Here is a 24601-nt window from a genome sequence, read left to right on the forward strand (position 1 = left end):
CACAGGAGAAAAAAACAACACAAAAACCACTCTTGCAATTTGCAGGAAGATTTAGCCTTTTTCTAGCTGACCCTGACACAACTTGCAGGCACCCTGGTGAAGCAGATTTATATACGCAGGATTTACAGGCAAAGTGCTTTCTTGTGGAAATAGCATCTAAACAAATGACTGAAAAAGATACCCCTTTGCCAGTGACCAAAACAGGCGCAGGAGCGTTTTTTTTCCCTGCATGCCTGGAAAGACCTTGTCAACAAAATTGCATCAGAAGATGTGAATGACAAGTTCAGGAAGAACATTATCTGCCCTAAATGCTAAACCGTAGCATAAACTTTGGTATGTACTAATGTACATAAACTCAAAAGAAAGAGGGCAAGAGGCTGAATTTAAAAATAAAGTTACCTAGAAAAGATCTAGGCAACAAATTAACAAGTCTCCAGCAGCTTATATATATATAAATGTGAATTTATTTTTTTTGTGCATAATGTCTTCAAGATTACGATTGGGGTACCATTTTCTCCTCTTTATTTCACACTTTACAAATTATTTGGTGCTTGCTAATAACCTTCTGTACATAGTTTTCTGTAAATCCCCTCTCGGGTTTTTCTTACTAACACAATTTCTTTTCCTTCAATTTTCCTGCAATCTTTATTTGCAAGTATTTTCTTTTCTTTCTTCTCATAGAAGTGACAGGGGTGTAAAGTGCATAAAATCTGGGCTGATTGATTGTTTCAAGCAGCTGGAGAGGTTCAGGGATATACTCCAGTCTCAGGTGACTAAGTCTTTAGACCCTTAAGACTCAACGGATCTCAGACCCCTATATATATACATTTTTTTTTTTTTTTTGAGATTTTCTTTTAACCTAAGCATGTCTCAGGTACTTCTAACCATAGAAAATAACCAATTGATTTTCAAAAACAAATACAGGACTGTGTGACAGAATCCCTTCACGTCTATTGGTGTTCAGCTAGGATTTAAGTACACAAAAATTAAACAGAATTAAGTGATATGCATAGTTTTACTATTCCAAAGACTAAAGCACATTTACCTTTATAGATTTCAAAGACAAAGACACAACTATGATTATATGCAAATACATTTTCAAATTAGATAAATGAATCTTTACAAGTGCTTTGGTGCAATAAGATTTGATTCAATTATTTAATTCCTCCTAAACTGCTAGCCTAAAAAGCTTAGACATTGCTAAAATACATAATGATACAACCTGGCAGTAATTCTTAACGAAAAATTATGGCACTGCTCTAACAGTGGAGAAAATATTTTGACAACATTGTAATTCAAATTGTCACATGTGAAACTAGCACCAGTTTTAACTTTATTTTCATTCAGGGTGTTTATCCCAAACTATACTACAATCGTGTTATAACACAAGGTTTATTCAGAACTTTGCTGAAAAGCTAGAATCATACACCTGGCTGTGTCCTCTCACATAACAAGCGCCCAACAGCAAGAACTCTCATAGCTTTGTGCACAGTTAAGTTCCCTTCATGTTTGAAAACCAAATTTTAAAGCACTTCTGAATTGCAGGTGGATAAGGAAGCCAGCACTTAAAAATCTGAGCCAAGGGAGTCTACAAGGTAGTAATTGCTACTTTCAAAGTGAATGTAGAGATACATAAGACTGAATCCATGGTTTTGCAATTTTACTCAAGCATAAGGAGCGAAGGTGTGTGAGCTGTCCAGAAAGCTGCTTTCCTCTAGCGTTCAAGGGTAACTCAGCCCTGAGCACCTAAAGCCTTGTCTACCAGAAGATAATCCGAACCATTACTGCATCATTTCCATCAGGACTACCTTTATGTAAGAAATAGATATATTACCATTAATTGATGTTATAAATCATATATGAAATAATAACATTTATTTATGTACCATATATATGTTTAAAGACAAAATACTAACCAGGCCAAATTCAGATTTCATTTTCATCATCACCTGTGCTATCAGCGTCCATCAGCTTAAGACCATTAGCTCTTTTGTCACATAACAAGCTACCCAGTTCGCTCCAGAATATATATACTGATGCTATTGCAGCTTTCTCAAATGCCAGTCAGAATCTAAAAGCACAGTTTAAATATGTCTTTCAAAACTATTTTGAGAACTCTGCATAATTGCAGAAGTCAAAAAAAAGTTCATATATAAATTTTCAAAAGGCCACTCAAAAAAAGATACTAAAAAAAAGAATCAGGGCAAACAACAGCTACAACAGGGCTGGGGAGCGGAAAGAATCCATGCATTCTGTGACCAGACACACATCTACACTAATAATACTGGGTAAAGCCACCTGTACCACAGCACTAAAACATCTATCACAAACCCCCAAGGTCTTATGTTTTAAAGTTAGTGACCTCTTAGCAACCTTACTACAGCCCAACTAGAACAATGCAGGGCTGCAAAGGCATCCTCTTGAATGCAGGGTTTATTCATACGTTGTTAAAACACTATATCTGAAATGGCCTCTTATCAGAGAGTGGAATTTTTTTTTTTCCAAAAGAATTTGACACCGCTGAACTTACTGTGAACCTGCCCAGCACTTCTAGGCTATTTCATACTTAGAAAATCCGTAAACAAAAAATTCCTATTAATAAACTATTTAACTGTCCACATTTATTTTTAATGCTTGTCACTGCCTGTGTGAGACAAAACCACTTGAATATGGGATGTATATGTGCAACTAATTGCTAGACAACACGGTAAGATGGATTCAGAAGATAATGCAATTTCATCAGCTGTAATTGAACCATTGTATCAGACAGGATGACAGGCACTTCTGGATGAACCTGGATTAACACATGGCTCAAATCCACATGCCCAGCTATCACCCTAATTTGATAATAACTGGTGCACGAAGCAAAACTGAATATTGTACAGTACGCTCTATGAACTGTGTTTGACCTGATACTGTTGTGGAAAAATCTCACTAATTTTCTTTTTAAAATATTAAGTAGGCATGACAAAACGGAGCAAATAGATTTAGCTGATATTCTACCAGCGCAAATAACTGTAACTGGATTACAGTAATGTTGGACATACACCAAAAATAAACACTGAGAAGAGTTTGCTTCAGGCAAAAATGTGCATATGGGAAACAAAAAGTGCATATGGGAAACGGAAATTATTAATAGAGTTCTGAAAGGGAAGCTAGAAGCATGGGCAAAGATGATCTAGATGTAGTAACAGATTTTTCCCTCTAAACAAGAATGCAATGTTATGTAACCATAAAAATTACAGAATGAAAGAAGAGTAATAAACAGCGAGTGGACCAGCTTATTTAGTTGTCCTAAAATTCCTACACACACTTTTCTAGAAAGAAAAATATGAGAACAATTATTAATGTGATAGCAAGGCTACTGAAGTGAGTCAAATGCAATTTCTTTGCAACTATTTTTGTTTGTTTGTTTGGTGAAAAGCAGTTATGTCTGTATAGAAACACTAGCCTCAGTGGTGACACAGACTAGAAGGAATGGTTCTGATTAGGCCAAACTTCGGCTAGGAGCCGAGCAATCTGGCACAATGCATTTCTGTCGCAGGGTACCTGGGAAATCTTCGGCAAACAGTTTGATTTCCATGACTATCCCATATGTAAAATGGAAAAAATGAAACTGGAACAAAAAGGGTGGGGAAGGACACATCTGAAATAAAACAGCTCAGCTTCCCTTTCAGGCCTGCCTACTCCTCCCTTCCTCCAGGTGTACAAGACAAGAGAGGCATGCAGGACTACAACACCAAAAACAAAACAGCAAAAGAGGAAAAATACCATAAAAGGTGGTTATTTAAAAATTTCACTATTAAGGAAATTACACTGGAAATCTGTCTATGGTCCTTAAGAGCAATATTTTGTTTACTTAAATACGTTGTACGATCCCCATATCCTTTAAACAAAGGGATGAATGCCAAGCTTTGAAGTTTCATACAAAAATATCAGAACAGCACTATCTGAGACACAGCTCCCTGCACAACATACCTGCCTGTATGATCAAGGACATGTTCTTTTGATTTTGATGAGAGGGTAGAAAAGATTAAGGACTTACAAATGCAAACATATCCATTCTCAGTGTTAGCTGCATGTGCTAAGGTTAACATAAGGACAATAATTTAGAAATCAAGATACAATGAAAAAGAAAAATGACAAGGGTTTGGAAGGGAACTATATCAACAGAAGAAAACAGCCCTCAGCTGGGAATATTAAGTCAAAGTCAATCATGTCAAAGCTGGTGGAGAACAGAGCAGCAGGTTTACCCATTTCACATCCAAGTGAATCAAAGAATCATAAAATTGCAGTGGAAAGGCTGAAATATAAGAGCATTTCCATGCCAATACAGACACATCCTTTACAGGACCTGCAATTTTCTGGTAAAGGTGTGTAATAGTTTGTGAAGTTTTCTCCTCTGGAGAATTCTGTGCACTTTATTTTAATGCTTTAGTTCACCTTAAACTAGATTCATAAAGCCATTAAGCAAAACAACTTGAATGGAACTGAAAGAAGATCTGTTTAGAGAAGATAGATTAAATGCATAGGGTAGAAAGGACAGCAAGCGTTGTTGGAACAATCATTTTCACTATGTGGGAAATACTGATGGCTCTTTTCCACATGCTGTTGAGGAAAAAGAGGGACAGGTTCAAGACTTTCCCAAAATACTTAAATATAACCTTGAACCTCCACCCACTATCATGACAAGCAGAAGTCCTTTGCTTGAGTACCTTTGGCCAGGTAGTTTGTGACAAGCACTGCTGAGTCCAAGAATTTCAACCCCTTTAATAATCCTTTATTTACAGTGTCTAATAATAGTGCTTTGGCAAATTTAAGACACCTTTTTAAAGACCTGATTCTTCATTTCCATTTTTTTAGGAATTGCATTTCAGAACTTCAGTATCAGTCTAATACTCCAACACTGTTTTGCACATAATAAAAAAGGATATAAAGAAATGTTCATGGCTAATAGTTGCTTAAAATTCATATCTCCAAGTTCAGTTGCATGAAGATATTCATTACCTTAAACTAGCCATATTCATCTCTATGTTAAATTAGGAATGAAACAGCATGTTATTTACTATGGGTGATTTTTGATTTTGAAAGAGAAATTCAGCTATGTTGGGACTTCATTCAGGTAGCAACCTAGGCAGTAGGAGTATACCACAGATATGCAGGAGATATCCATAGAATAAATTCATTAGGAGTTTTATTACAGAGTGACACTACATAGAGATATAGACACTGCATGAAGAAAGATGACAACGTAACCAAGCTAGAATTTTTGCAGTATATTTTTATTCCAAAGCTGTCAATCCATGTAGCAAATAAAGAATGCCAATTAGCCAACTCAGGCAGTCTTTTTTAGGTGTAGTGCCTATTAGACCACCCTCTTTCCAATCGATTGCTTCCCATTAAAGTTATTTTGAAAGAACTTCACTCAAATTCGTTAGCAGACAGAGAGAAATTGTTTTTTCCCTATGAAGATCTTTGTGTTATCTTCATAAAACAAAACATCTTTAAAGAGTTTGGCACAGTTCTGGCACTGCCTTATTATGGGCCAGCAGTAAGCTTTCACTGCATATGAATGAAAGGAAGACATGTGATCACATAGCACAACCAGAAAAGACAAGGTTTATAGCATACATTACTGAGAATTCAAGTTACTAATCTCCTTCAGCCTTTGGAAAATAATGACTCATTTTAAGTGACTAACATACCTTTCACAACAAAAGCAAAGCCATTTGACTGGAACATAACTGATTCAATATAAAAAGAATCTGTCTTGTTTCTCTACAATCCGTACCTGGCCACCCCTGAGATTTCATTTCAGCTCAAAGCAACATCTAAAAACATTTCCCAAACAGAAATATCCTTGCATGTTTTTATAAATAAATTACATACAGGTGCATGTGCTGTATATTTATATGACAAGGATGGTACATGAATCAAGAAAGGGAGATGCAGAAGCAAGACAAACCCTTGATGGCTTTATACTGAAAAGAACTCTACCCATAAACTCAGTTGCTCTAAACATAAGAGGTTTGTATATATTTTGGATATTTTTTCTTAACATCTGTCTTCATTGCTTTGAAGAGTAAAAACAATTTATTGGCACTACTTGGAGATCTCCAGGATATAGCAGATGAGGGACCAGCCACGTGCCTGAGCCATCTACAGCTGTGTTGGTTAAAGCAAGAGGAAACATGGTGATACAGGAGAGCGCTTTTCTTCCTTTAAATTGTGAGGCTCACTTTTATTTTTATAAAAACATCCAGGAAAGTAAATCTTCAGTAACAAAACCCATGACTTCTCTTGGAACCACTTGCTATCTTAGGAAAACTATCTGGTCTATATAACAGGATCACATGGAAAGCACATTGGCTTGTGAAGGAAATAGAGAAGTTGTATATTGTCGAGTAGTAGGTTACGTTTATGTAATTCAAAGAAGTCTGGCGTGTTTCTCCTTTTGATAGAAGTCTCTGACATTTTACTTTCCTAATATGTGTTGGTAAAGAGGATTGGAAGAATAAAGGTCCGAAGATAGGAGCAGCCTGAAACTGGAGCTACAAGCTTTTGGTTTCATAGAACTACAGTCTACATTTCTAGAGGAGATGTCAGAGCAAAGAGGAGAACAGTTGAGGAGTGCTATATTGAAAGGTAGGCAATGATGTGTATTGCCGGGACTTTGTTTTGCTTTGCATCATTTATTGAAACAAATTTCAATATTTAGCTAGAAAAGCTGCTCTTCAGCCAAAGAACTCTCGCTCTGAGAAACATTTGCCTAACTTTCAACTTCCATCTCATTTTCAGCATTTTGTTTCTACTCTTTAATTTCACTTTAAATCATTCTTTATCCCTTTCAGTAATCATTACTTTCAAATGAAAAGATCATTATAGCTCCCATGGTTTTTAGCCTGTGTATCCAGTTTGTTAACTAGTCCCTAGTAAGTCACCTCCATCCTACAAGCATTCTACTGTTTTCTTTAAACTTTGTCCAGTCTAAAGAGGATTACACCTTTGCAGCTTTATGTGATGGCTACATGTTAGGGACAAGTTAGTGACCTGAACCCTATGAAAAAAAAAAAAAACACAAAACCAGGCCCTACAATATTGATAAAACAAGTCTACGAAAAGAGTCCACATACTTGGGGAGTCCTTGCAAGTCACTTCTTGGCAAAGGGTATTCATTACCTTAATATCCTGGAGTATGTACACAAATACAGATACTGGAAGCATACTGCATAATAAAAATAGTCTCAAACTAATACATGCAATATTATTATTATAAGGTGAATTTTTTGAAAACAAACTGAGTTGATTTATTAAGCCAACACATAAACCAAGACTCTTTGTTCTCCAAAACCAGATACTTTGTATTCTAAAGGATCATCCATTAAAGTGTTCACAGAAAACAAAAAGAAAAAACAAACCCCCAAAACCCAAAAAACTTGCTGAGCAATTTTTGTTTCCTTCAGAAATCTGGTCCCTAATGTTTCCAAATTCAGTATTTTTGGCTCCTTTTTGAGGAACCCAAAATACCTTTCTGGCTCCAACTTCCATTTATTAAATGGCACTTTGACATTTTTCAAACTAATTTTGAAGTGATGAAGAACTCAGGCTAGTGTCAGTGTCACTCAAATATCTACAGCATAGATGAGAAAAGACACTTTCTGAACAAAGTTCCACTCATTCATGTTGCAAGACTACATAATGCTGCATTTGTCTCTCTGTTGACTACAAGGAAATTTACATGACCACCTCACAGAATGATATTTATGTTCCTGGCACCCATGTTTAGTTTCTTAATGTCTCTAAACCATTCAACAGAATGCTGTCTTCAGGTAAATGAAATATCAAGTAGTACAATAATTGCAGTATATAACACCCAATAATTTACTGAAAAACCTAAGTAACCTAAAAGTCCAAAGCTCATTTTCCAAAGGGCCTGAAGTATTGAAAAAAGAAGTCTAATTCAGCAAAAACTACTTTTATCTAGAGGACAGCCTAAGACTGAGGAGTCCCTCATATGCTCAATGGTGACTATTTGGACTCTATCAAGGTTAATGCATCCCTCAAAAGTCTATGTTTTTGGATTGATAGGCTGATAGATAGGTAGACAGATAAAGCATTTACCCTGTACTTCAAATATGCCAGTAAAACAATCTATGTTTTACTGATCTAAATATATGCAAATGCTTAAATTTAAATTATATTTTTCATTTTTTATGAAGACCAAGGGTCAGTCGCTTCATACCTATGGGCTGGTCAGCTGAGCCAGTGGCTTCTGCAACTTTGCAGTTAGCTGTAGTCTAGGTTAATTCATCTAATTTTGCACTCTCATCCAACTCTGTTGCCTTTCCAGGTCTTTTACACATTAAGCAGTCACAAACCCAGAACAGACCCTCTGTTAGTCTTCTACAGATTACTGTAATTTTCTTCAGACACATTTTTCTGAATTTTGTCAAAAGTTTTAAAAAACGTAGTTACATTGTATGGATATATTTTCTTTCTGCACACACTCAGTTACTCTTCCAAGGGATTAGAACAGTCTTTTGACAAAGCCTTCCCTTTGGAATAGCTATGTTGACTCTTCCTTTGTGAGAATGTATTATATTTTCAACCATTTCAGGCAGTGTAAAGGCAGACTTCCTGGTCTATAATTCTCTGAATCATCTTTAAAATCTATTTTAAGGAAGTTTCATTTTTCAACTTCCATTCTTGTATTTCCAAAATCATCTAAAGTGATAAGGTACCCATTGCTTTATCATTTTGAGAATTTTAATTTTCAGTTCCTTCCTGGGCTAAAACCACATGGTCCCAACAGTATGCAACTATTAATTTAATCAAATTCCCTTTTTATGACACTTTCTTTCTAAACAGTTTCCCTGACTTCTTCGCTGTAGAGAAAAAACAAAACTTACGACATTTTGTGCAGCAGAAAGTGAAGCAAACATCTATTTAGATTTTTAAAATAATTATAAGTTTTTCAGTGCCTTTTTTTTTTATTTTGCTCATCTATTAACTCTTTCCAATGACTCTTTGAGAAACTATCTGCTTCTGATGTGCTTAACAAAATACTAATTTTTTTCTCCATTAAAAAATTTAGAAGGCATTGTGATAATTATATATTTAATTGTCAGAATTTATGGACATCTATATATTTCTTATTGCATTAAAATATTTTGTTCTTTTAGCCTTCTTTAAAGACCTATGGAACTAGCTTCTTGATTTGTATGAATTTTATTTTTTTAACTTCTATGTTTCTGGGATTGTTTTTTTCCCCCCACTCTTACCACGATATAAAATTTAGCCCATTATGATTTCTACATTACATCTAGGTTCTATGCATTGGTCAGGAATAACTCAAAAGAGACTTTGTGCAATTTTCTGATTATTTTACATCTCTTGTTGAACCTCAAAATGCAACCTCTTTATTATTCAATTAACATTATAGCTTTAATACCATACTGTGCTATAGAATTTCTTACTCCATTTTGATACAGGTTATCTACTTTGTGTTCAGTTTGCTTTCACTAACATTATATTCTATCATTCCTATGCAGAGTACAGCAATATCCCATGGATTTTCTTCTTTCTTCTAGTTTCTTAGAAGTATGATGCACTAATATCTTCATTTACATGAAGTATTCCAGTTTATCCACATAAATCATTTATATGTGCATGTTATTTGAATTCCATAAACAGAATAAATTTCTTGTCTCAAAGAAATACCAAAGAAAGATATGGAAAAATATGGCAAAAAAATTATAGCTGAAATGTTCCTCTAAAATACATCTTTAACTCATGGAAGACATTGTCTGTAGATAAAATAAAAACTAGAATTGCAGTCTTGTTAGAAGCTATGGTTATAGTTATTATATAATGTATATATAATTATAGTCCAGGACATGAAAATAAATAATGAAATAAATATGAACCAGATACTCCAAAGAAAAAATGAACAGTGCTATTGGCAGATAACTCTGGAAGAGTGGACTACACTTTCCCTGAGTTTCTGTCTCTCTACCACCAAGCACAGAGCATTGGTCTTTATTAAACAGCAAATCTGAAATTTTACAAAGAAAACTTCACACAAATGTGAAAGTATATTTTTAACTAGTTCAGAGCAAAACATGATGACACGTTCATCTACCATTTCAATCAAACATAATTTTGTTCCCTCGTGACTAATGACTGATTAGTGAATTGCTTTTATGCCAAAATAACTGTTTCTAAATACGTCCTTAAATAGATATAATGACTGCAAAAAATTTATAACAGGAAAAAGGGAGCATATATCAACGACAGTGTTCCAGATTTGTTTCAGCCTGTGTATATATTGATTTGTGAAGGCAAGACAGAAAGTTTTAGAGGAACAGTTCAATGAAAATTTGTCATTGGGGAGAAAAAGGAAATAATTACTTGAAATCTCAAATATTTAGTGCTGCTCAGAAAATATTTTGGAATAGTGAATCCGAGCAGACATGGTTATTTGCAAAGATACTTCCCCAGCTCTGTTTTCTTTGTTCTTTAAATTCTGTACAAAGAGAGCTGCTAAGGTTCAGCTGAAGTTAAAACTGGAGATGGACATGAAAGGTAACAAGAAAGGTTTCTATAGGTACACCAGCGACAAAAGGAAGATGAAGGAAAATATGGGGACATAGTGACACAGATATGGAAAAGCCGTGTTGTAAAGTGACTTTGCTTTCTTAGCATTTATACGCAAGGTCTGCTCTCTGGCCTCCCTAGTCTTTACAATGAGTAGTAGAGTCCAGGGATGGAAATGCTACCTGCAATAAAGGAATATGGAGCTAGAGACCACTTAAGTAAATTAGATGCACACAAGACCATGGAACTGGATGGGATGTGTCCAAAAGTGTTTAGGAAGCTTGCCAACATTATAGCAAGACCTCTCTTATCTTTGAAAGGCTGTGGTGTCAGGAGAAGTCCTGATAACTGAAAAAGACAAACATCACAACCCTCTTCAGGAAAGGCAAGAGGAGGATCTGGGGAACAGCAGGCTAGTCTTCCTAATCTCAGTCCGTGGGAAGGTTATAGAGCAAATAAAAAAAAAGTTCACAAACTGGAGGGAGTAGTTGATCCACTGACTGTCATTCATAGGAACCTTGGCAGAATGGAGAAATACACTGACAGAAACTTCATGAAGTTCAAGGAAGGCAGCGAGAAGTCTGGCACCTTGGCAGTAATAATCCCGTGCAACAGAACTGGTTGGGGCCTGACTGGCTGGAGGAAGGCTTGCAGAGAAGGACCTGTGGGTCCTGCTGGACAAGATGAACAGGAGCCTGCAGTGTGCCCTTAGAGCAATAAAGGTAAGCCATATACTGGTCTGCATTAGTAGGAGTGTAGAAAGGATGTCAAGGAAAGTGATTCTTCACTTTCACTGAATATTAGGAAAGCATAATTGAAGTACCGTGTCTGTTTTGGGCTACCCAATAAAAGAGAGATATGAACAAACTGCAGTGAGTCCAGTGGAGACCCATCACAATAGTCACTAGGCTGGAACACATGAGGTATATGGACAGGATGAGAAAGCTATTTTTAGGCCAGGAAAGGGGCTAAGGGGCAAACCTAGCTGACCCTCTTCTTAAATGGATGGTTACAGAGAAGGCAGAGCCAGACTCTTTTCAGAGCTGCACAGCAAAAGGCAAAGGCCAATTAACACAAGCTGCACCAAAGGAAATGAGATTAGACATTAAGAAAAAAAAATATTGCCGTGAATGCAATCACAGAACAAGTCGAGCAGAATATAAAAAACATTAATGCTTATATAAATGTTACAAATGCTTCCTTTACTCACAAAAGTCCCCTAGTGTAGAGCACATGTTTCGATGTTTGACTGGTCAGTCAGTCTTTGGTGTCTCTGCTTGAGACACTCAGCTACTATAAACCACATTAGATAGTTACCTTAGTGTAAATTAAGCTAATTGTTTGATAGAAGTGTTTGATAGTGTGTTTGATATTTCCAAACACAACCAGTTGGCAAGAGCCAGCTCAACCTCGTTTACCTCATTCTTTCCTCGCAGCTATTTTTTTAAAATACTGATTATAGGTCTTGGCAGGTGAAGACAAATTATTTCAGTCTGGAAAATTCATACTATAGAACTGCCAACAAGCTGAAATAATGTGAAAAAAACTATTTTAAAAATCCCAAATAAATCTGTCTCATATTAATTATCCAGGGACATTCAACATGGCAAAAGAGGACACTAGTTTGCATCAAATACTAACAGTCCGTTCTGTTTTAGAAAAGAAATAATACATTTTTCATCTACATCTTTTGCCAGCTGTTAGGCTGTCAGGGGATTAGATTTTTGAAGTTTGTTGATGAAATATTTGTTTCACAGAGTGAAAGGTGTACGCAAGTTTAGTTGCATATCTTTTTTTCTTCTACATCCTCTACTATTTGCAGAGTGGTTTGCAGGACAATGTCTGCATAAACAACAATCTGAAGACAGCAGTATCAGGGCCCTGAGGGCACTATAAGACCTGACTGTCCCAGCCCACCTTCCCCAGGGCTTCCCCCCACCCTGGCCACTGCCCAGGACCCCATTTCAGCCCAGCCTGGGGCCATCAGTCCCTGCCCCAGGGACTGCTCCGTAGGATGCAGTTTCCAGCTCCTCTACCGCCCTGCTCTGCCCAGCCGATAGCCCTGCTGAGCTGGGCCCACCCGTGGGCTGACATCCCAGCCTGGCCTCAGCCCAGTCCCATCCCCACGGAGGTGCCTGATGCCTGGATTAGGTGGTGGGACGGGGCCTGGCTGTGACAACCTCACCGGCTGGCCCTTGGGAAGCCCCCACACCTTCCTTCCTCCAGCGAGCCACTGCTCCACACAACACTCTGACAAGAAGTTGTATTAATGTGGATTTCAGGTGTCCATGATCATGACCCACAAATTTAAGGAATCAGGGAATGAAATGCACAAATACAGTCCCTGAGAACCTGCTCCTGTCTGTTCTGTGGTATCTGAGGACGTACGTGCATACTTTTTTGTTACAAATTTTGTTTGTGTTACAAGTGGAAGTAACTAGAGCAGATTTAGAAAATAATTTGAGGTTTTTATCCTTCACAGTCAAATAATTTACAAAACTTTCACAGGCATAAAATCATTTATATATAGCTGTAATTTTGGCAGCAAAATTAAAAAACAATTATCTACATAAAGCCATGCAAATAATATCTCTGTTGAACGTCTTCTCTGACCTTCACTCATTTTCATTATTTTTCTCTTCTAAGACATTTGAGATTCACTTTTCTCTGGACAGAAGGCTTTTGTAAAGATCTGTAAGCAGTGTTTTGCCAATATATCTGTATTTTCCATCCAAAAACTATCTACCCACCCAATTAAAACAGAGGTGCATACTAAATCAATATTAGAAGTTAATATTTTGTTCTAACTGAAATAAGCAGCCTTCTGCTTCAACTAACACAAAACACACACCATGACTCAGATTGTATTTGATTTACCTGATCAAAGGAGGAAAGCAAAATAAAAGCTATATTTACAAAACTATTGGAAGTATGACCTCATTTTCCACAACAGCTCATGTATTGAGACACTTTCCCAAGACAAGTTTGCCATGGAGTCTAACGGAGAGTCTTGAACTTATTCTAGATGTGACTCAACAGATTTATCTTGACCTAAAACCAAGCCTTCATACTCTTCAGAGTATCTCAGTTCAGGATCCTGCTCAAGTCGTCCAGTAAAAACAGATGATTCCAGCCCACAGTGATGAGACCCTGTGTGCTGGAACGCCTGACCCCAAAGAGCAGTGGACAGAGCACAGGCAAAAATATATGATCTAACCATTAGTAGGAAAAGCCTGACTGTACAGAGTGTCTTGCCTGAGCTCATCTCAGCCTAAGCTGTTTTTAACTTGTTTAGCAGTGATAGCAACTGCCTAGCAATTACATACTTATTCCCTGAACTTGATCTAGCTTCATTTCAGCTGATAACACGTGGCTATTCAGCATGGATTGAATTGTCTACGACCCTAAAATAAAATGTGGCATGGAAGAGAGCAGGCAAATGATGATACCAGAGCTCCTGGACTATAAACACTAATCCTAAAATAAAATTAAATAAAATTTTAAAAATCCTCAAAACAACACTTAGTGGTTCTGTTTACTTCTAAACTAAACTTGAACACACTTCACACTGATTGCCTCCATTCTCAAACACACACCTCCCAGAATTTGACTCCTACCCTAATAACTTTGGTAAAAGGTAGACTGAAAGTGGTTTCGTGTTCTTCCTTTCTCTGAGCATCAAAACACAGACAAATAAATACTGCAGGATACATTTCAGTTTTGACAGAAACAAAAGGACAAAACAAAACTCCAGTAATCATTATGTTGATTCATCATTATGACATCATAGGAGTAACTGAAACATGGCGGGACAACTCAAATGACTGGGGGATCGCAATGGATGGTTATAGACTCTTTCGTAAAGACAGGCAGGGTAGAAGAGGTGGAGGAGTTGCACTCTGCATTAAGGAAAATCTCAAATGTATCAAAGTCAACTATGGTGATTGCGACTGCTCTATTGAATATCTCTGGGTTAAAGTCAAAGGGGTCATCTACAAGCAGGACCTCACAGCGGGCATCTGCTACCGACCTCCTAACCATGATGCCGATGAACCAATACTTGGGGCACTAAAGCGAGCTTCTAGCCAACAAAATCTGCTCCTTATGGGTGACTTCAACTACCCAGACATCTGCTGGAAGAACAATACAGCAGCTCGCATGTCATCCACTAAGTTCCTGGAATGTATAGAGGACTGTTTCCTCATACAAGTGTTAGATGTGCCAACCAGGAAGGAGGTGCTGCTGGACTTGCTATTCACAAACCGAGGAAACCTGCTTTGTAATATCTCGGTTAGTGATAGCCTTGGCTGCAGTGACCACAATGTTGTGGAGTTCAGGATCCTGCTGAGTGTGCTGAAGGTCAGGCATTGGAACAGGTTGCCCAGGGAGGTGGTGGAGTCTCCATCCCTGAAGGTATTTAAAAGAAGGGTAGATGTGGTGCTTGAGGATATGGTTTAGTGGTGGACTTGGCAGTGATAGGATAGCAGTGGGACTTGATGATATCAAGGGTCTTTTCCAACCTCAGTGATTCTATGATTCTATTAGGTCAGCTCTAAGACAAGGGTTCTGGATTTCAGAAGAGCAAACTTCAGTTTACTCAAGGCTCAGCTGGGAGGGATTCCATGGGATGCTTCCATGGAAGAAAAAGGAGTTAGTGAGTGCTGGGACTTCAAGAACTCTCTATTGGAAGCACAAAGCCAATTTATCCCCTACAAAGGAAAGGGAAGTAAGTGGAGGAAGAGGCACTCTTGGTTCAACCATGACCTCCCAGGTCTACTCAAATCCAAAAGCAAAGCATACCACAGATGGGAAAGTGGAGGATTATCTGTCAAGAGCTACAAGGGCATTGCCAGAGCGTGCAGAGATGCAGTTAGAAAAGCAAAATCCCAGCTCAAACTGAAACTGGACATAGATGTCAAAAATAACAAGAAAGGTTTCTTCAGGTATGTCAACCACAAGCAGAAAAAGAAGGAAAACATAGGCCCACTGTTAAACAGGAGAGTCAGTCACTAATGATGCAGAAAAGGCAGAAGTCCTCAACACTTTCTTCACCTCTGTCTTTACCAGAACTGTTGCGTCCCAGGCTTTGGGAAAGAAATTGCCGGTTGATCCAAACTCTGACCCACCATCGGTGAAGGAAGAGTTATTACATGAATTGTTACAGGAGCTTGACACCTACAAATCAACGGGCCCTGACGGCATCCACCCGAGGGTGTTGAGAGAGCTGGCTGACATCATTGCAAGGCCACTCTCCATAATCTTTGAGAAGTCATGGAGAACAGGGGATGTCCCAGAGGACTGGAGGGAAGCAAATGTTACCCCTGTCTACAAGAAGGGCTCGAGGGAGGATCCGGGTAACTATAGACCCATCAGCCTTACTTCAATCCCTGGGAAAGTTATGGAATGAATCCTCCTGGGGGCCATCACAAGTCAAATGAAGCACATGACTGGGAAAAGCCAACATGGCTTCACTAAAGGCAGATCGTGCTTGACAAACCTGGTGGCCTTCTATGACACAGTGACTTGCCCGTTTGACATGGGGCAGGCAGTGGACATTGTCTACCTGGACTTCTCCAAGGCCTTTGATACGGTCCCCCACAGTCTCCTCCTGAAGAAATTAATGTGTTATGGCCTAGACAAGTGGTCTGTGAAGTGGGTGGGGAACTGGCTGACAGGCGGCACCCAAAGGGTGGTGGTAAATAGCTCTTTTTCTGAGTGGCAACCTGTCACAAGTGAGGTCCCCCAGGGATTGATATTGGGCCCAATGATATTCAACATCTTCATATGTGATCTGGATAACGAGATCAAGTGTAGCCTGATGAATTTTGCAGATGACACCAAATTGAGTGGGGAAGTAGACACTCCAGGAGGGAGAGCTGCTCTGCAGGGAGATCTGGATAGGCTGGAAGAGTGGGCCAACAAGAACCTTATGAAGTTCAACAAGGACAAGTGTAAGGTCATCCACCTGGGAAAACATAATCCAGGAGTGCAGCACAGGCTGGGATCCACCTGGCTGGAGAGCAGCTCTGTGGAAAGGGACCTGGGGGTCCTGGTGGACAGGAAGCTCAACATGAGCCAACAGTGGCTGCTGCGGCCAAGAAGGCCAACAGGGTGCTGGGTTGCATCAACAAGGGCATCACCAGCAGAGATAAAGAAGTCATTATCCCACTCTACTCAGCACTTGTCAGGCCACACCTGGAGTACTGTGTACAGTTCTGCTCCCCGCTATACAAAAAGGATGTGGACAGGCTGGTGGAAGGGGTCCAGAGAAGGGCCACCAAGATGACCAAAGGGCTGGGAAGCTGCCATGCGAGGACAGGCTGGGAGAGCTGGGTTTGTTCAGCCTTGAGAAAAGGAGACTCAGAATGGATCTCATCACCATGTACCAGTACTTAAGGGGCAGCTACAAAGAAGATGGAGACTCCCTTTTTACAAGAAGTCACATGGAGCAGACAAGGGGGAATGGACACAAATTGCTCTTGGGGAGATTCTGATTGGACATGAGAAGGAAATTTTACACAGTGAGGACAGACAACCATTGGAATAATCTCCCCAGGGAAGTGGTTGGCATTGGATACTTTCAAGAGTCATCGGGACAGGGTGCTGGGCCATCTCATCTAGACTGTGCTCTTCCCAGAAAGGTTGGACTAGATGATTCCTGAGGTCCCTTCCAACCTGGGATTCTGTGATTCTGTGATCATTACAGATTTTGGTCTTTCTTTAATGCCACTAAAGAACATCCAGAATCTACTACACTACTTTATGTACAACATATAACATCAGTTCAATAAATTCCATGACAATCACTTTGTACTTCACGACCCAACTTAAGTGACCAACCTGACTCTTCCTTACCCTAGTACAAGAAATGCTGGAGCACATATCTTTGTTTTCCATGCACGTGTGTGGACAGGTGACTGTCAGTCAATATACAAGATGTGCTACTGTCTCAATTTCTTGAACCTCTCCCTGTGAGATGAACTGATCTACCTCCGGAATCTTTTTCTGATTAAAAACAACCATTCAGCAAAATCTACTGAAGTTAGTAAATCAAGGGCAGTCAAAAATATTTTTTTGCGGTAGCCTCACTCGTTACCAAACAAATAAAACATTCTTAGCTCCAGCTGAGTTGAAATGCTTTTCTGTTTCACTCATGTCAGCAACACAAGGACACTGCATACACTTTTGTGTAGACCCAGTTCACAGAATCATTCAGTGGTTGAGGAGGGAAGGAACCACTGCTAAACTGAGGGGAAGGATCACCTCCCTCAACCTGCTGGCAGTGCTCTGCTTAATGAATCCCAGGAGGCTGTTGGCCTTCTTTGCTGCCAGGGCTGGTTCACAGTCAACTTGGTGCTCACCAGGACCACCAGTTCCTTCTCTGCAAAGCTGCTTTCCAGCCAATTCATGAAAGGCATTAATCTCCCACGTAACCACTGGAATAACTTCATGGCTGAGCTCTGCTGTCAGTGTGGGTCCAGAATGAAAACATGAAATGGCAGCATAGGACTCTGCTGAGTGATGAGGGTATTCATCGATTGAGGGAAGGAGCTGGGAGCCAGTGTAGCTTAAAGCAAAGTATTATCTTATAAATATAATTTTCAATGTACAAATCTCTGCTTTGACTATCATACATCTGGAAAACTGTGAAACCATGAACCTACAAGTCTGGAGCACTGTAAATGATGTATAAGAGGATAGATGGAAGAATTTTGATAGTAGGACCTTAACAGCAGGTTTTAGTCACCAGGAAAAGAGGTTAGGAAGAAAATCTTACTTCACAAGTGGCCTAGAAGGTTTAGCATAAACCAGTGGGCTCAAACACAGAAAAAAAAAGATGAATAAATAGTACATGGGTTTTGTCTGGGATTGTGATATTTTAATGGAACTCACCTGTAAGAAAATTGCTCACCACAACACAGCCAATACTGCCAATGTGGCCATTATTTTCAATTAAAATTTTTCTCATAAAAGTTGTCAATTCACCTGTAAAATGTAAACATATCCTAGCATTCATAAGGCAACAAATCAGACTCAATTTAGTTTCGGCCCTGAAAAGTAATTAATTTCATCTCATTTTGACATCTACAAATATGGTGGGACATTAAAGCCCACTTAGCCAATTTGTAATAAGCAAAACACATTCAATGAGGAAAGGTCCCTGTTTGCCTGGGCTTGTGACTGTAACGCTATCTCACAAATGGCTGAATGACACCATGACCAGAACAAAGCTGGGCTGGGCACTGAACAGTGCACTGAACTATACCTTAGCATGTATGCACTGCACTGGGTACAGCTAATAAGAAGACACAGGGAATGAAAGGTCTGTGTCCCTCCCCATGTGCAAATAAACACCATATTTAAACAGTCAAAAGCAGTTCAAATCTGGTCCTTAGTATTTCCATCTTCATTACAGTCACATTTCTGCATATAGAGCCAGATCTCATCAGATTCTAAATCATTCTGATTGTGGTAATTTCCATATTTTATAGGACCTTTTGCAATTCTGTAGTTATTGATGTTAACTACAAAAAGAATAATCCTCAGTTTCTCTAGTAATGAACCACTGAGTTATCCCACGATATTATCTCCCCAGACCCTGAGGGTGACTTTGAAAAGAATGCTAGTTATCTCTAATGGAGATATGTAAACAGATGTTATATTTGCCATCTGATTAAGCTTTTCAGAATGATCATTAAAGTCACTTACCCATATGGAACATCACATGTAGCTACTGTTTAACTGGGCAAAGCACATTCCTTAGTCTGAACAGAATATATGATCTATGATATCTAAGGGAAGACTAGGAACCTGAGCTTTATTTTCTCCATTCTCCTCTGGAAATAAATTAGTGTTTTCTGAATGAAACTGTTTTCAAAACCTCTGTCTCATCTGCAGCAGAACAGAGAGTGTGTGCAGATAATCAAGAATATCTTAATGTTTAAAATAACTAAATAATTCCCTTGACTGCTGGCTTTGACCTCCTCTTCTGCCAAAGTGTTTCTATGTTCCACTGGGGAAGCCATTTAAAAGAACATTATCACATGTGGTCATTGCATATGCCTAATTTCCTCACTATTCAATTTGAAAACATTGGGTCTAATCTGCACCAAGATCAAAAAAAAAAACCAAAAAAACAAAAAAAAATGCAGCTGATGTCAACATGGATTTTCTTATATACTTCATGTACTTTATAAGGCTGAGCAAATCCTGAATTACCAAGTGTGGATAAATCAAGCATCTAAGATCAGTGCGAAGGAGGGTTTAGGTTTTAGGTTTGCTTGGTTGTTTTTTTTTTTTTGATTATTTTTTGTTATTTCTCTGTGCTCTAGTTTGCCCCAGAGTTTGTTATCAGAGTGATCTTTTCCCCTCTCCCTTACTAGTTACGTAGCTGCCCTCTCCTTACCCTTTCTTTCCCAGAATCCATCTGGACAGATGGATTCATATAATCACTAACGCCCAGTTTCTAAGATACTTGGACTCAAAATGTAGCTGTGTTAACACAGTGCTGTTCCCAAGCGAATACAGTTTGGCTTATTATTCTAGGGCATAAAAAAAGAAAGTCTGTGCTTTCAGTTCCAGGGCACAAACACATCCAAGGATGGAGCAGTTGTTACAGTGAAAGGCTGACTTAATCTTGGAGCTAATCATGCTTAAAGCCCGGGAAAACGGTACCCATGTACTTTGGTTAGCAGGAGGAGCAGTAAGAACCTTCAGCATGTGCAAGAAAAATTAGCTTTTTAAAAACTCAATTATTATCTCTAAAAAATATGGAGGGAGCCTGTGTGAATTCTGGATTCTAAGTCAGCCAGATTTGTTTTCATTTTCAGAAGGACTACCCTTAACAAAAGTCATCTGGCTCCTCTAGAAGTGCTGGAATATCAGGAATACAGAAAAGAATTCCAAGCTTAGTTAGTTATTTTTGAAAGTAGATAATGACTTTTCACCTCATAATATCAGACCATAAGTGACAATCATTCTGGCTAAAACTGTGAAGACACAGAAACAAAGGATCAGATCAGTTAGCCTGAGACACGGAAACAGAGCGCAGAAAATTTTAGATGAACATGTAAACTTTGTCAAAGTTACAGACTGAAACGTGATTGTATAGGTAGACTCAAGCAATTCTAATAGTAGTAGGTGTTATCGGCTCGGCATACCACACTCAGCTGTTATATTCACAACAGAATAATTATAATGACTTTCCCTGGTTAAAGTAACTTGGTTTGGTACTAAATCTCTAATTCACCCTAATGAAGATTTTTGCCTAACATACTCTTATAATGAATGTTTCCTATATAAAATATGTAATTTATTTGTTATAGCATCAGTTATATAAAAAGAAATGTTGACTTTTTTCTAAACCCACTTGATTCGGATTCCCAGGGAGCTTGCTGCATTGAGCGCAGGTCCCTTTGTCCACCTTGCAGGTGCTTCTACTGATTCTGCTCTCCTCCACCTCCACCTTTCCCTCCTTCACTCTCTACATCAGCACGTTTCAGCCTCCATTCCACAAGCTTCTGATTACTCCCATTCCCCTGGCTCAGATAACTTGACACTCACATCTTATCATGTTTCTGCTATTATAACTACTTCTGTCATAAGAGAAAGGCATTTCCCAAGCCTCCTTCTTGCTCACATTTAGATAATATTACAGATACTGAGAAGTACATTATTGTACTTCTTCACCAAGAGATCCTCTAATGAAAACTAAGTTAGCATGTCTGTTTCAAGATTCTTCAGCATCTGACTGAGGGCTGATAAATATATTAAAAGGAAGATAAGCTAGCCAAGGCACTTTTAAACACAGCTTGTATGGGGCTGTAAAGGGGAAACCAGTCACCAGGGTGTCTACAATTGCATCTAACAAATTCATGTTAATTAGTTTTTTCACTTCATTGAAGACACTAGGATTTGCAATTTAATAGGCCTTGGATTTTACTTCACACCCTTGTCCCGTGAAAGTCCAGAGTCTGTCTTAATGACAGTACATAACCAATTAGCACAGAATTTAATTTGTTACACTCATATTGATATTAAAAGTAATGAGATAAAGTGCATAATAATAAAACCAGCAAATATATAAACATGGGTTAGATGTAAGACACATTACTTCTTTTAGAACCTTCAAAATATTTTCTAACTTTTTTTGAAGGTTGCCTTCAAATTCGGACAAATGATGGTTACCATTAATTATATAGTATTGATCACCATTGATGTTTGTTTCGAGCAGAATGGTGACGATAACTCATTCTAAGATAAACAGATGAGTCTATGTTACTGTAACTGGTACACCTGTCTGATGATAATTTTTCCCCCTACTGAATATTTTTAATGACATTAGGTTTCATTTTATTGTGCTGTTAGTGAATAATAAAAACAATAAGCAAGGGAATATGAGTTTCCAAACACAAAGCTGTTTCATTTAGTGAGTCTGTACTGGCAAAGTCTCTGCAGTAGTAAGTATTAAGAGCTAAACTTCAGCAAATACAGAGCAAAACAAGAGACGAAAGTAGGGGCCTCTGAGAGACTGCCTACACAGCACAGGCACTGTTAAAAGGAGCTAATGCTCAAATCTGAAGGACGATAATTGCCTGGCACTAGCTCTGTGTTATTCTGCCCTGAGTGCCTTTGTGCATCCAGGTTAAACCCCACTGCCAAAGGGAAACTGCAGAAAGGCGCTGGGAAGGTGGCATGACGTTGTTCGCATAAGGAGCCAAGCAGGCCGCAGGAGCTACTTTGGGCCGTTTCCCAGTTCGTTGAGACACAATTCATAAGCCTGAGGCATAGCTTGAGTCAAATTCAGTCTCTCTCATACCAGAGCCCTTGCTACAGGAAAACTCTGTGGAACTTGCAGTAATATCCCTGCCTGCCTATGGACGGTGAGTCTGCAGTGTAATACCTGAAGCCCACAGCTACGCTGTGTGTGGAATAACACACGTCAATGCACTCTCTCCAGCTGCCCTGCTTTCAGTGAGATTCCTTATGCCAGCATTTGCAAACATCCCCAGCACTAGGATCTCACAGACTTCCTAGCTCGATGGAATCCTGTGCCCACTGCAAGTGATGTGGAGTTTTGTATAGGTAGAATCAAGCAATTCTAATAGTAGTAGGTGTTACCAGTTCTACTTTTTTTTTTTTAAAAAGTTTTGAGGGTTATTTGTCATCCAGAGTCAGGGGCTATAAAATCCAAACAAAAATCTCATCTACTGCTTTTATAGTACATAAATTTATTTTCCCCATGATATCAAGCAAGCTTTACACGCAAACTAAATTTAAAAATACTTTGAAGTCCAGACTTCTCAAATTAAGTTTTCTTCCTTACTAATAGTTAACACCTGATGCAAAAGCCATTTTTAAATTCCTTTGATCCCAGTCAATGAATTATGGCAGATTATTAAGAACAGTTCTGTTTACACAAAGTGCATTTACATTTAAATTAACCTTATTAAATGTAACTTTGATTATTTTTACTGCTAATATACCAATTTTAAAATTAATTTTTAATTTCTTTTCTGACCAAATGCATTTTAAAAAGGCATCCTTGAAACAGTTTTCAAAAAAATGGATATAACAAATCTGAATAAATTTTGCAAAAGTACTAATCAAACATAATGATTCATTAAGAGCGTTTTCAAATTATTAAAAATATAAAACCTGATGCTTCCCAAGATGGTCTTCATAAATAATATTATCTTTGCTATAAATTTATTTTAAAAGTGACTTTAATGACTGATTGATCTTCCCCCCCTTCAAAGTGTTGCTCCCAAGTGCCACCGCAGTACATGAATATTTAAGGTTCATGCTAGTCCATCAGTCTCCTGAAACAGTTTTAATGAATACACAGAATACCCCTGCAATAGAAACTTTTGGGTTTCAAAAATAACTTTAAAAATGCAATAATTTTATCTATAGAATTTTGCATATAACTACCTGTATATGCCAGCTTGTGTTCCCTAAGTCAATATTCACAGATTGTACAGACACTCAACCCAGACGAAAACAGATACATTATTGAAAATAAATTTTCAAGTGATTGCATACTTGAAAAGGTCACTGTACAGGCTACAAAGCACTATCAGAATCACAAAACAAGAATCAAAAGATAAGCAAAAGCAACTAGTATATTTCAATATTGTACACTTGGCCTAGGAATGTTTACCTGTAAAACTACACTTGTTACAGTAAGAGAAACATTTTCAGAAAACATTTAAGAAATTTAGAAGCCCATGTTACATTCCTAAACATTTCCTCCAAAATAAACTGGGCAATCGTTGATTTGTTTTGTACATTTCCTCACTTGGATTCAATTTTTTCTATACCTAAGGATTCACTTCCTATTCCTCCACAGACTGCAAGAATTAAACCAAGAATGGAAGTTTTTGGAAGTTCACTGTTGAGATCAGGCATGTGGCTCAAAATACGGAAGGGGTACAAAAGAGCTAAATATAACTTACAGTTATGTAGTATCTTCAGAAAAACAGGAAAAATCCTCGCATGGAGTAATCTAATATACATTAAGCAAAGATTGGAGCAAGGAAGGATTAAATCAGTTCCTGGTTATTAACAACAGAGAAAAAACTAATGCCAAATAAATTAGAAAAGATAATAATGACAATAAGTGGCCTAAAAATTGCTAGATAAACTAAATAAAATAAATGAGATATGTTCAATGGCAGAGCAATGATGTCTTTTTGGAGATGTTTTTTCAACATCAGTCTCACAAGTTTTCTCCTTTTCTAGGCTCAATTATGGTCACCTGAACCAAACTGGAGACTGACATTTGTAAACAAAAAAAGCCAGAAAGAAAAGCACACAGCTGAGATCCAGACAAACACTACAAGAATTTAAGCATTGGAACAGGTTGCCCAGAGAGGTTGTGCAGTCTCTGTCCTTGGTGGCTTCCAAGACCAGGTTAGACAAAGCCCTCAGTAGTCGGTGAATTCATTATTGACCCAAGTTTCAGCAAAAGCATGTACTGGAGTCTGCCTAAGGAGGGATCTAA

General features: G+C 38.3%; 1 protein-coding gene across 10 annotated transcripts in view; it reads right to left on the minus strand.

The window, feature by feature from the left end:
- Positions 1-24601, minus strand: part of DLG2 (discs large MAGUK scaffold protein 2) — an 883409-nt gene that overhangs the window by 450676 nt on the left and 408132 nt on the right. The gene's annotated exons all lie outside the window — the stretch shown is intronic.

The sequence above is a fragment of the Phalacrocorax carbo genome, chromosome 1 (genome assembly GCF_963921805.1).
Source record: "Phalacrocorax carbo chromosome 1, bPhaCar2.1, whole genome shotgun sequence".
NCBI classification, from domain to species: Eukaryota; Metazoa; Chordata; class Aves; order Suliformes; family Phalacrocoracidae; genus Phalacrocorax; species Phalacrocorax carbo.